The sequence below is a fragment of the Nannospalax galili genome, unplaced genomic scaffold, assembly GCF_000622305.1.
Source record: "Nannospalax galili isolate Female #2095 unplaced genomic scaffold, S.galili_v1.0 scaffold604, whole genome shotgun sequence".
NCBI classification, from domain to species: Eukaryota; Metazoa; Chordata; class Mammalia; order Rodentia; family Spalacidae; genus Nannospalax; species Nannospalax galili.
The window spans coordinates 952,503-962,108 of record NW_008350472.1 but is presented as its reverse complement, the minus strand read 5'-3'; the positions used below and the strand labels follow the sequence as shown (position 1 = coordinate 962,108).

Below are 9,606 nucleotides of genomic sequence, written 5' to 3'. Positions count from 1 at the left end.
CGTTTTTTTAAAACACAGAAAAGCCACTAGAGAGTAGTAATTTCACAGGTATTCCCTGAATAAATATTAGGTTTGGTGAGTGAAAAATCAGGACAAATCACTGAAAATTGACTTAAAATTTTCCTCTCAACTACATTCAGAGTCATGCCAAAATAGAATGACTCCACAGGTATATTTACATATGCATGTATTTTAGTTTCAGATAACAATGCAGTTGTTAAGATCTCTTTTGAATTTGTTTTCTTATGAATTCTCAAGAGTGAAGATTTGAAAGTTAACTGGCTTTTCTATTCAAAATACAGTTCGAGTTTTATTACTCATGGTGAAAAATAAATTATGAGATCACACACACAACTGTTGTAAGGATATAAAACAGGATTTTATTTCTTTAAACAAACCTCCAGAAACTTGGGAATACATTGTTGCATTAGTTACTTTAATGTCATATGACCAAATTATTTCACATAGACCACTTAAGAGAGGAAGGATTTATGTGGGCTTATGGTTTCAAAGGGTATAGTCCACCATGGTGTAGGAGGTACAGCAGAACTCCTCAGTTCACATCGTGGCAGGCCAGGAAACACACACACAAAGAAGTGACCAAGGAGCATATTCTCAGGACTTTCGTCCAGTCAGGCTCCTCCTCCTCAAGTTTCTGTAGCCTCCCAGAGCAGTGCCACCAGCTGCGGATGAAGTGTTGAAATGAAGATCCTGCAGAGGATGTTATATATTCAAATCGCATATTTATCTTTCAGATTCATCCTTTTTATGCCATCCTGAATCCATTGGCTCCATCCTCGAACTGAGATGACAGAGAAATTTTTGTTGCTTTTTCTCTATAAGAAAATAAACAAGACCTTCGGGCTGTCAGTGTGCCTAAGAAAGTAACATTAACCTAAACCAATCCTGCCTCCAACTATTTACTTTTGCTGTAATATAGCTCCATTCATTAAGTGCAGGTGTGTCCGACCTGCCTTCTGAGATGAGGGTGTCCCATTTCCAAAATGCCATGCTGGCAAGATGTTAAGTGACATTGGACACGGAAAGGCAACTGGCATATCCTTTGGCATGTGGACAGCAAAAATGTCAGGCTCCCTTTGTGAAAAGATGTAGAGTAGCCCAGAGAAAAGGGCAAAGAATGAACGATGGAATATGTAGATATCACATAGCATTTATGCAAATGTAACAGCTAGGCACCAACAGTTTTACGAGTCTATCCATCTGGAAGAATACAGTACAGAGAATTACCTTTCTCTTTAGTTTAGAAGCTCCAATCAGAATAATTCCTAGGACCATTCCCCTCCCTCCTTTTTCTCCCCTCTAGCCTCATCAATCTGTTTATTCATTCAGAGACTCTATTTTTCCCTGTGTCATTTTGCTTAGAGGGATGCTTATCTTAGAAAACTCTTGTCATTGATTATCACTATAGACAATAAACAGTAACAGTAAACAGATACACTATAGTTTATGTGTTGGGCACAGGAGACACTCAAAGCCCTCTGAGGAGCTCTTTGATGTTAAAGGCACTGATCTCTTCATCTTTATTAGTAATCCCTCAGTAAAGACTCATGTGTGAAAAAAAGATAAGAGGCATCTTCTCGGTGGTGGATATGGCCATTAGATAGGGGTAAGTTTGGAGCCATTCAAAATGGTTACAAATTTTAAATTCCAGTAGGTATTCCCTGTCATGCCCAACCTGTGGCCACACGCATGTGAAGATAGCTATGAATATGTGTAAACACAGAATTGTAAACTTAGTTAAATCTTTATGTAATTTTGTTTTGGTAACTTGACTACACAGTGGCTCTCAACCGTGAACTTTTCAGATGACAACTTGGTATTAAATGCCAAAAAGCTGGTCATACCATTAATCAACATACAGAGCTATAAGCAACAAAAGTCAATGGCTGGAGTATCCACACACATCCAAGGAGCAGCTGTGGCTATGGCCAAACACAAAATCACATCACATAGACCTTCTAGAACTCTGTGAGAAATTTGTTTGTCCTTGACTTTTTCACTAAATGACATCACCCTTGGAGCCACCAGCCAATGTTGTGACTAATGCCTGTTCTTGCAAAAGCTGAATCAGAAACTCACGAAGTAGGGCACGCCTCAGCAGGTCACCCTTTGACGAAGTGCAGCTTCGTGGAACGATGTTCTTTATGTTCATTAATACATATCAGACACTTTGATAAGGCCAGGCTTAGATTATTAACCAAAAACACAGCCCTTGACACCTAAAAATCAAAGCTTCTTGTAAATGTAGTCACAAACATACCAAAACAGGTATGGCGGTGCCAATTGTTTCCCAAGAACACAGCGTCCCCAGTACTTACATGACTTGTTGTCTGGCAGATCCAGGTCTGGAGCCAGGGAGTAGGGCAACTGTGGGCAGAGAAAACAGCTATGGCCAGAATGAGATCCTGACTACATGTATCCACACAGGAGGGAGGCATAGGTAGATATAAATATTTTACAGATGACAAAGCTGCTATGTAATTCACTCATGATTTTAAGATATTGTTTATTCATTCCTTTTAAATCATGAAAAGTCCGGAGGTCAAGGCATCCTTAGGACTACATAGGCTTTGACCTAGAGGATCTCAACTACTATGCAGAGAACACATCTGCTGGGGGCAATTATATGGTACTCATGCTAAAGTGAGTGCCCACCATGCTGTTCCAGACGTTTCTACTTTTAATATTTGGCTACAGCAGTCTTTTGCAGCAGCTTATATACTTTATGATTTCATGAAGTGCATATTTTATTGTATAAAAATATATATTTTATAGTTCTTAGTACATGAAACAAATAACAAAGGGAACCCTTCTATTTGTTGTGTTTCTTTAAACCCTAATTGATAAACCATGACATGGGATTAGAAGCATAGGTCATTGGGTAGAGTGCTTGCTGTGCACGCATGAAGCCCTGGATCCTGTCTCCAGCACTGCATGGACCACTCCTGATAGTACATAAATGTCATCCCAGTACTTGGGAGGTGGAGACTTGAGAACCAACAGTTTAAGTCATCCTCTACTACATAGCAAGCTTCAGAGGCCAGCCTGGGTTCACATGAGACCTAGGGGAAGGAAGGAAGAAAGGAAGGAAGGAAGGGAGGGAGGGAGGGGAGGGAGGGAGGAGAAAACATCACAGTAACCATGACATCATTATCACTACCAGCTTTAGAAACCTTGAAATGGATAATAAATATTATCATTATGATAAAAAGCTCTATACTCATATTTGACAGAATTAGCCCACAGTTTAATTGTATGACTTTTAAGTTATGTAATTATATTTTCCTGGAATTATTTACTATTATAATTATGTAAAATATCTTTATATTCAGGAACCAGAAATAGAGTTATCTTAGCAGCAATGTTGGTTGGATACTTTTCATTTTGCTTCCCATTCTCGTTCCTACTATTAGATCTTCAGTAACAACCCAACACCTACCAGTTAGTCCTTATAAAGCTGCTCTAATTCGAACAGAGGGGATTTGCTACTTTGCGTTCTCCTTGCTTTGTCTTGATTTGATCTGGTTCAACCCTGGCATTTATTTAATCAAGAATAGGTTGGAAGCCATTCGGCATAAAGACAGTGGGAAAACAGAAATCTCAAATAGCAGCTCCTCATTGCCACAATAAACTTAAGCTCAGCTTAATGCAACATTATAACATAGTACATGAATTTAAAATATAGAGTTATGGGAAATACACATAATATAATTATTTAAATTGAGGTCACTTTTAAGTCAGGTTAATAAAAAAATCCTTCTCTTGTACTTTATAAAATATCTTTATGAAATAATGTTAGTTTCTTTAAGCTTGTCAGCATTTACTCTGGTAAAAAATTAATTGATGTCTAATCAAAGAGAAGGGCTCTTCACTTACCAAGAACTCCCGACACAATCCCCAGAAACATCTCAAAAACATAGTTCAAGAAATAGACTAGATTTTATTATGTTGACGATAATGTAGGATTTGGTTTTGTCTATATTGTTAGTGTTATAAGCAAATTTATTTCTTGGAACACTGGGGCTTGAACCCAGGGTCTTGCACATGCTGGGCAAGTATTCTATCCCTGGCTGCATTCTTCCCAGCCCAGGGATTCAATACTTTTAAGAAGCCCCTACAAGGGTTAATGTGTTGAAAGCCAATATTAATAGAGGCTTGGCATTAATTAAACCAAAGTAAAAGAAATTATTTGTTAAAGAATTGAAAGAAATCCATTTTAACAAGCTCCTGGGACCCTGCTCATATGATTTTATGGCAATGGTATCAGCATACACAAGTCCCATGCAAAATCAAGCAGACAGAAACCCAGCATAGAACTGGGGAAGTGAACAGTGGACCCTAATCTTAGCTAAAGAAATATTGGCAACTGACTACTGCTAGGTGAGGAAGAACTGATCTTCCTAAAACAAGGGACTCTAAACAGGCTGAGTAGACCTCAGTGGATGGACTTGCACTGGGAACAGCTGAGGATATAGACTTGATACAGTGGGCCTTAACATGGATGACAGAGTATATGGGTTCCAGTGGGGGGGGCTATGGGAGGAAGCAGGTGGGGACAGGGGTATAAAGATAATTAAGGTTGTTTTAGATGTCCTATATGAAATACACAAAGATTCAATAAAAACAAGTTAATAAAAAAAGAAAAGAAATCCATTTTGGAGTTGTGTGCCCAATTCTGGACACCATAGTTTGAAAGAATGTGAGTGAATAGGATTTAAGAGGTGAATGACGATGAAGAGACAAAGTCAAACAAGCCAACAAAGAAACAAACTAGGAGACACACACACACACACACACACACACACACACACACACACAAATGGCTCATATTGCCACACCTAGCCAGGGTATTGGTATTTTTAAACATTATTAGCTAGAGATAGGATTGAGGTTTTTTCTTTTTGGTGGATTCTGTATGACCAATATGGAAACTATTGGAAAATAAAACCTCAATATAAAACTCTTTCAATACTCAGAACTATATGGAATGAAGCTGGACTATTAGAAAAAGTGAATCAGAAACATAGGGGAAAGAGCTCTATAGATAAAGAATGAGCTTCAAAATTGGATTCTTGCAGCTCTGGACTAGTAAGAAATAGTTGACCTTTGTTCTTTGTGTCACTGGTTGTTAGTTTACAGTTAGCTGCATGCCAGGTATTCATAAGTGAAAGTACTAAGAATTAGAAATATATTTCATTAGATGTTCAACATAAAAATTATGTACGTTGAGTACTTTCTGAATTGATGTTAAGCAAATCCTAATACAAAATAGTGAAAATAATTGATGTACTTAGTCCTTTGTATGTAATGCTTAAGTCATGCATGCATTTTATGGTTACTTCACTGACATTTTGCACGGTACTTATTTTACAACTTGTCAGACTAAACCCAGTATTTGTAGGGTACAAGCACTGAAAAAATGGTGGAAATGTGCAATTGGCCAAAGGACTTGCTATGGGTTGGAAAGTGAATTCACTTTAGAGTGTGTTGTATATGATGCCATGATAAACAGATGGAGAGTTCAGATGAAAAGGGACCTTGCCAAAAGTTACAGACATGGGACCAAAGTTCAAAGTGTGTTTGGGAATACAGAATTAATTTTGAACTGCATTAAGGTAAAGATACGTCCTGGGGAAGGTTAAGCAATCTTGGGCTTCAGAGAGGATTATTACCCATTTATAAGGTCACAAATCTTTCTCTTTCCTTTCCAACAACCCCAGAACTCCAGCGGAGGAAAAGGTGTTTAGATTCCCTCTCTATTGTTTTTGTCTCCGCATAATCAACATGGATTATGAAGGGAGAGTGTTGTGTGTGATGGGAGGATGTGACTAACAGAGGAGAAAATCTTGCAGTGCCGTTAATGACATGGTCCAGTCCACAAAAGGATGTCTACTAAGTTAGACTCCACTGAAAATTTTGACTTTCTTAGTGGGGTGGGGTTAGAACAAGCCCAGGAAGCTCTGAGCTTGAACTGCTGCCGTTTGCCTTAGAGCTGGAGAAACGTGGTATTCATATCATTGGTTTCCTTTGGGGCTTGGTTGATTCTTAGCTGTTTGGTTATGGGGGAGGAAAGTGGGTTTTGGGGTCTCTGCCACTCCCTAAACACATAGCAGAGGAGACTCTAGGGAACAAATGCCTCTAACATCACAATATTGGAGAAGAAGAGGGCTGGATGTGATAACAATTGGTTTACTAGCATCTAGGAGCATTCACAAGGCACAGAGCACTGTTCTTGGAACTGTATATGAATTAGATCCTTTGTTCATTACAGACACTGCAGGAGACATTATGATAAGTGGTCTCAGTCACAGGGCACATAAGCTGCACAAGGTGTCCACTGCTAAGTGGGTAGGTACATACCTGAAGGCAGGTATTCTGGCTCAGGATCCCAAGCTCTGACTCAGCACATTTGCCACCTTCTTGACCATGCCAGCAGCGGTGTGGAACTTGGGCTCTTTTAAATGTTCTATTTAGCATTACACTGTCAAGTTGGCATTAACTTTACCCTCATTTCAAAAATATGGAAATTGAGGTTTTAGGGTCTAGATTTATCAGACATTAAAATACACTGAAAACAGGCACAGAATGTGAAGTTTCCCATGGTGCCCTTGCCCCCATCTGTGGTCTCTGTTAGGAACTCATCCTCTGTTTCCTAGCATAGAACACAGCTCAGATTTGTCTAGTGTACACCTGCATGCATGAGGGGGAGGTTGTGTTTTTGGCAACTCAGGTACATGTCTCTTGAGCATGAACTCTGTAGAAAACATGGTTGTGATGTCAAAGGGTAGAAATGCCTGCTGGTGGTGAATTCAGATGATCAGGCTCCACAGTTTGCTGCTTTCTTTCATGGTAAACGTTTTCTAGCACAAACCCATCACATGCTGTAAGAATCCCTACAGGTGCACCTCTTAAAGATCTGTTCTACTTTGTCTTAAGCTCATTTCATTCAGCAGTGAATCCTGTTAACTGAATTTCTTAATATTAAACAATCCTTGAAATCCCAGAACAAATATATCTCACTTGATCTTGAAGTATCATTTTCCAATGTGATAGCAGTTATATTTGTTTATATTGATTCGGGGTTTAGATGTACTTACTTGAAAATGAAATTGGTGTGTATTAGAATTATCATAGGCATCTATAACAAAAACTTTACTGTATGGCAGTATGGCATACTGATTTTTTAATACTCCTGCATGATTTAGAAAAGTTTTGTGATGCCTTAATCCCAGTACTCAGGAGGCAACTGCAGGTGTATCTCTACGAGATCAAGACCAGCCTGGTTTGTATAGCAATTTCCAGACCAGCTCAGTGAGACTGAAGGAAAAAGAAAGGAGAAAGAAAGAAAGAAGGAAGGAGAAAGAAAGAAAGAAAGAAAGAAAGAAAGAAAGAAAGAAAGAAAGAAAGTGAGAAAGAGAGCGAGGAAGGGAGGGAGGGAGGGAGAGAAAGAGAAGAAAGGAGGGAGGGAGAATAAAGGAAAGAAAGAAGCAAAGAAAGGAAAGAAAGGGAAGTTTGATGAAATCAGTCAGGTATGATGGCACACAGCTGTTATCCTAGTACATGGGAAGCTGAGGCAGGAGGTTCACAAGTTTGAGGCCAGTCTGTGCTACATAGTGAGCCTCTGGCTCAAACCTCCTAACCACGAAGAAGGGAGAGGAGGAGGAAGCAGATCCACAGGAGGAGGAAGAGGAGGAGAAGAAGGAGAAGGAGGAGGAGGAAGATCCGGGGAGAGGAGAAAAAGGAGCGGGAAGATCCTGGGAGAGGAGGAAGAGGAGGGGGAGAGAGGGAGAGAGGGAGAAGGAGGGAACAGGAAAGCCCCATACAAGATTTACTTTATTTCATTAATCTAGAGATGTAAGATGAGAAAAGGTGGAGAACACCATTTTATCGTGAGCTAATTGCTGAAGTGATGGACTGGATAAAAATGACCCCTTCCACACCCACTCCTCCCACCACACAAGCCTTGCACATGGTAGCTTTGCTGCATTTAGCCTTTCCCTGTCTCAAATAGGAAAACTTGGGGGGAAGCAGCACAGCTGTGGCAATTTTACATAGGATACTGTTCAGTAGATGCAACTGTAGCTAAAAAGATTTGGCTCAATTACCAACTCCCTTCTTGCGTGACATTTTGCTAAATGTTGCCAAGTCTTGGATTTACCATTTGAGATGTGGAAAATAGTAACTACCTCTTAGGACCCTGAGGACATATAGCAGTGACTGCCCAGGACATTACCTTGTACATAATCATTGTGCAGTAAGCGGTCACTGAAAAGTTAGCTTAGCAGTAATGCTTTAATTTTGCATGCATTTTACTTATTCATTTGTGTGTGTGTGTGTGTGCGCGTGGGCGCGTGCGTGCGTGCGTGTTCACCTATGCTTGCGTGTGTAGAGACCAGAGGTTGTTGTCCAGTTCAGTGTCTTCCTCCACTGTTCTCTGCCTTCTCATTTTTTGGGACAGGGCCTCTCACTGAATCTGCTTCTTGCCATTTCAGATAGACTGGCTGGCCAGTGAGGAGCCCCCCAGCTCTAGGGGTATACCACTCTGCCTGGTTTTGAAGTACGTTCTAGAAAGCTGAACTTGGGTCTTCGTGCGTGTGCTGCAAGCACTTTACCCACTGTGATGATTAGCATTGATTGTCAATTTGACAAGATCTGGAGTCTCCTAGGAGACAAGCATGCAGCACATCTGCGTGGGATTAAGTAAATTAAGTTAACCTCTAGACTTGCCTTTGAAAGATTATCTTGATTAGGTTAACTGAGGTAGGGATACCCACTCTAAATGTGAGAAATGCCCTTTCATGGACAACATTTTGTACTGAGTAAAAAGGAGAACTGAGCATCTCTGCTCATCATTCTTTTCTTAAATATGATGCAGTGTGACAAGGAGCTTCAAGTACCACCTGCCTTGATTTCTTCACCATGATGACTATGCCATTGAACTGTGATACAAAATAAACCTTTCCTTCTTCAAATTGCTTTTATTAGGGCATTTTACCATAGAAAAAGGAAAACTAACTAAGACACCCACTGAGTCATTTCCCCAGCTTGGCAGTAACGCTTTGAAAAAAGACACGAAGACACAGGGCGAGGATGTGTAGAAAAGTCCCAAGATGTAAATGACATGGTATATTAAGGGAATATGTTACTTGTTCACTGCTTCATAACAAATTACCCCCACATTTAGTGCATAAAATAGCAAACAATTTAGCTTTGTTTGTGCAGCTTTCAAAAGCAGAATCTGAGAGTGGTATCCTGGGTGATTCTGGCTTAAGACCTTTATGATGTGTCAGTGAAGCTGCTGGCCAGGGCTGTAGGCATCTGAAATGATTGATGATCTTTATTCCATGGTGACTGGCAAGAAGCTGATCACAGGAACCTCTCCGTAAGAAGGCAGCAGGCAGTTTCTCCATGTCACCCCCAAATAGAAAGATGCCCCCTTTTATGAAAACTTATCTGGTGATAGCCCAATCTCAGACAGCATGATGAATTTCTGCCATGGTCTATTGGTGACACAAACCAACACAGGTACAATGTGGGTATCAGCAGGATGAAGTCATTAGGAATCATGACTACCCCCAAGAGAAT

The 9,606-nt window shown here is 40.1% G+C and overlaps 1 protein-coding gene across 2 annotated transcripts in view; it reads left to right on the top strand.

Annotated features, from left to right (window-relative positions):
- Rgs7 (regulator of G protein signaling 7) overlaps nt 1–9,606 on the top strand; it is a 228,618-nt gene that overhangs the window by 157,785 nt on the left and 61,227 nt on the right. The gene's annotated exons all lie outside the window — the stretch shown is intronic.